Here is a 4,740-nt window from a genome sequence, read left to right as displayed (position 1 = left end):
CTGCTCGGCGTGGCCCGCCGGCCCCCACACCATGGCCCTGGCTGAGGTAGTAGTTTGTGCTGTTGGTCGGGTTGTGACATTGCCCGCTGTGGAGATAACTGCGCAAGCTACTGCCTTGCTAGTGCTGGTGATGCTCAGCGCCGCCGCGGAGGACAATGGCTGGGGATCCCCTTTGTGTTCCGGGGCGCGGGGACCACGAGCCGCCCGCACTCCTGCAGGCTGGGGGAGGACGAAGCCGTGGGCACGGCTCCTCGAGGAGTGCGAGCGTGGGAGCTGCAGCGCAACTTTCCGCCCGACGGATCTGAACTAGTGCCACATTGCATTTGGTGACCGTTTTGTTTGATTCAGGCGTGCTGTTCTGCGGTGCACAGCTGCTCCCGCGGTCAGAACAGTAAACGCTGGAATCCCAAACTTTTATGTCTTAACGTATTTTTGGATCTGGGTTATTCTATGACCGCTGAGTTTAAGAGTTTAATTTAAAATGTAAGCTTAAAGCAACGTAGAGTTTCCATTTAAATTGTTTCTAACTCCTTAAAAGAGGGTTGACTTTAGTTAAATGCACTCTTCAGATTTTAAAAAAAAAATGTATAAAGCAAAATAAATTCATTTTACTGTATGCTGTGTTTTTGTTTTTTCTTTTAGTATAACTTTGGAAGTTCAAACAGCCATACCGGTTAGGAGGTGTGGGGGAGGGTTGGCCTTAGACTTTTATGTTAATGTGCTCTTTATATCTACATTTATTAAAGGGGGATAGATCAGAGTTGGAGGTATGGCTTCCGAGAGTCAGTGTCTAATGACATAGAGTTCGATTCATGACCTCTGTTAGGAAAATACGAGTTTGTAGGGAAAATGTGGTTTGGGTAATTAATGAAGACTACCTTGCAGTCTATGTAGAAGATACTTATATTCAAATTTTTATTTTCTCCTGGGGAGGAGTATGACGGTAAGTTTTAGTTCTGCTTTTCAAGCTGGCCAGTTGGATTTGTGCAGAATGGTTTTGCTACAATGTGGCGCTTTGAGGCTTTTTTAAAGGCGAGTCTTTGCTAAGAAAAAGATCCCTGGAAGCAGCTCCGTCTCTTGTCCCTTTCAATAGGAGTTGGGTGCTTTTGTAACTTGAAAGTGATGTAATGCTTTGATGAAGCTTAGTCCTAAGCCTTGAAGAAACGCGTAATTTCATCAGGATGAAGCCGCCTCATAGGAAGGACAGGAAAGAACCATGGAGCTCAACATTCAGGCAAGGCTATAATACTGACTTTAAGTTTGCTTTTCTTAATAGAGCAAAGTAAGTTCAGGACGCTTATTCCTCCCCCCCCCCATGATGAAAGGCTGAAGTATTCTATGGCAAATCCTGATTTGTGGGAGAATTTAGTAGTAAAATTTTAATTGTACTACAATTTTGTTTTCCAAAACTCTTCATTCAAGCAAACGGGTCACTCATCCAGCCCCACTGTATTTTAACATTTTCATGGTGAGCCCATGGGATGTTGAGCTCTATTAGATAGTAAGTTCTGTTGGTAACACTAAACTTTAACTCATTCCCCTCTTTGTAGCTCATCTTGTGCTTTTAAAGCAAGTTCCGGCTAAAACTCCCCTGCCTGGCGAGAACATGCCTGTATTGTTGGCCATGTAACTGCTTCCATATGTTTCTGTTTGCTGCTGTGAGGGAAGCGACTCCCGGAGTTAGATTTCTCTTCTGGTTTGCCTGTCAGCTTTTTGCTTTGGAGTTCCCTGTGTGGCAGTGATAGCTGCCAACTGACTGTGTCCACTGTTGACGGGTTTCCAGCGGGGTGGGTTTACCTAACAAAAACACCACGGTACAGTTAGTATTGATGACATTTACTAATGCAATTAACTTTTCTGTTAAAGGTCTACTGTCAAGCGCTTAAGTAATTTGTAGTTGCACAGAGGCATTGATAGGAAGGATGAGACAGTGTTTTGAGTGCCCTTCTCAAGTACTGAACCAAAGAACGGATAGTAATGAGGTTTTAGTAAATGCCATCTCCAATTGAAAGTAGAGGAATGTTGGGATGTCTGGACGCGCCATGGAGGAAAGATTAGGAGACATTTTCCTTCGTGCCCTAGTGTTCCTATTAATTGGATACATGAGAATTTCATTTCTAAGGTGTTTTAAAATATAATTACCTTTCGGCTGGTAGGAAAAACATCTTTGTGTTGGAGAAAAGTCTCCAGAGCATTATGCCAGAGGAACCTAAGAGCAGAAAAGGGATCTTCAGTGTAGCCCAGGTGCCGAGGCCGTGGGACTTCATAACTGTGCTTTTCTCCTGTTTATTGTACACACTGCCTCCGGGAAGAACCTGACAGGGGAGGTATTAGAGTTCCTCGCCGAACAATCCGACCCTGTCACAGCTTCTGCATCCTGTGAGCAGATGGGGTGACCATTTCAAAAGTGAATTACATCAAGACAAATGAATACCATACAATCTAAAAAGACATTGGTTTCACCAACCACTAAATAATTAAGAAAAAAAAGTTATTTGTATGATTAACAAAAATCCATTTGATGTTTTTGCCAGATTCTCACTAAAGCACCATGGGGAAGTGTAGCAGGATCACTGCTCCCAAGGGAAAACAGAAAACTTGACAAGTGATTAGAGAATCAGAATATGGATAGGTAAAAACACTAGTGACCTTGACTGACACTGGCTTGGTAAAAGAACTACGGAGGGCCTGTAACATTGGAGTAGTCGTTGAGAGAGTGTTCTCTGGAATCCTGGGGCAGCTGAGGCTAATTGTTCTTGTGACCATTTTAAGCCTGTATTGTACATTTTATCTGTGATATAAATATATATACACACACTTGTTTTAAAATGTATATAAATATACAAGTTTTAAAAGTTCCTTCTCTATTCAGACATTTTCTGGAAATGGACCACCCACTTTGAGTTGGGTTTTTCAAGTCCTTAGCTTTATTATAATTGAGGAGATATTACTATGGAACTCGGGGTGTCTTAGGATGCCAGTGTGCCCAGTGTTCACCAGGCAGCTTGGACCACCTGGATAAAGTTGCTCTGGTGTTTTCTGTGATAGCTGAAAACTTCACTGCTCTCTGGCCGAATACTGAAAAGGTCTGAGTGTTTTGTTCCCTTTGAACATAACTACCAATGCATTACTTAAGGTATTCAGAGGGTGCTGTTTTAATCTTCATAGTGTATTTTAAGACTCAGGCTGTTGGGACAAGTCATGGGCACAGTAGTAATACGTTAGTACCGGATAGATGGCGAGGCTGAGTATAATACACTAGTAAATGAAAATAGTCATATTTTTCATTTTTTTTTCCCCCGAGACAGGGTTTCTCTGTGTAGCTCTGACCTAGAATTCACTTTGAAGACCAGGCTGCCCTCAAACTCGTAGATCTGCCTGCCTTTCCCTCCTGAGTCCTGGGATTGAAGGTATCACCAGCTAGCCAATTATTTCTCTTTGATTCTTAACCTACTTACTGTTAAATAAGACTGGGTGAATTGTCAGAATAAAAACCCTAACTGCACTTCTCTGTTTTGGTTTGGAGACAGGGTTTCATCGGGTCGTCCTTACTGGCCTTGAACTCAGAACCACCTGCCTCTGCCCTCCTGAGTGCTGGCATTAAAAGGACTACCCATCTCACTTTTAGCAAGTGAGTAAATACAGTCCCAATGACCCATTGTACCCAAAGTACCTAATCTATTCCAGGCAGTAGAGATGTACGGTGAATTTTTTAAAGTCTTTGTTATAATATATGTATGCGAATGAGAACACATTTTTCTATAATTAGGTTATATCTCTGGCCTACTTATGTTTTTGCAAATCTGAACTCTCCTCAGGTGCCTTCTGAAGGGCCCTTAACCCAGAATATGTTGCTGTTGTCATTGTATCTGAGATGGAACCCATTTATTTATTAACAAGTGGACCCTTATTTTAAAAGTTTGTTGGACATAGTCGTGAGCACCTGGAGTCTCAACACTTGGGAAGTGGAGGCTGGCAGGTCAAAGTTCAAGTTCTCTGCTATGTAGTCCAGCTTGGATTACATAATCTATTCCAACACAACAGAGAGACCTGTAGGAGCTGCGCTGAGTTGTAGGTGTGTAGGTGTTAGACTGTCTTTTGGAGACTTTCTGCCCGTCTGAAGAGCATCTGAAGGCCACACAGCCAGACACCATTCTGCTGTGTCCCTTCCTAGTGCTAAGCATTCAATGAGAATTCAGCACACTGCATAGTGTTGGGAGTTCAAGAAAGCATCTCCATGAGGCTCAGAAGTGCTGGAGTATATTAATGGAAGAGCATCAGCTGTGGGGAGCTGATGGTGGGCCCTTTGCTGTATTTGCTCTGCCTTTTACACAAACTACACCTCAGCATAACTGAATACCTGAAAGAAAGAAAATTGAATAACTCCAGTTTAACGGTGCAGAAATTGTAACAGAACGCTAACATTGACTGCAGCTAAGAAAGTACCAAAGCCAGGCCTCCTCATAGAGAAACCATTAGATACAATGCTGATGGGTCGAATTTAAGTCACAGAGGGCACTGACGGCATTTGGACCCACTGGCCAGTCTTTATAGTTTGTATCTGAGACGTTCTGCCAGGTTATATGCAATGGAAGACGGCCTGCCTGTGAAGTCTAAGAACTGAGCTTAAATGTCTCTATTCTGTCAGAAATTTTTATGTTAAGCACCACAGGAGGTACGTGAAGCAAAATCCACACTGGAAGATCCTACAGGACGAGTAATGTGATCTAAAAAAAAAAA

Source organism: Microtus ochrogaster, chromosome 24, assembly GCF_000317375.1.
Source record: "Microtus ochrogaster isolate Prairie Vole_2 chromosome 24, MicOch1.0, whole genome shotgun sequence".
Classification (NCBI taxonomy): domain Eukaryota; kingdom Metazoa; phylum Chordata; class Mammalia; order Rodentia; family Cricetidae; genus Microtus; species Microtus ochrogaster.
Note: the sequence above shows the minus strand (reverse complement) of the source record.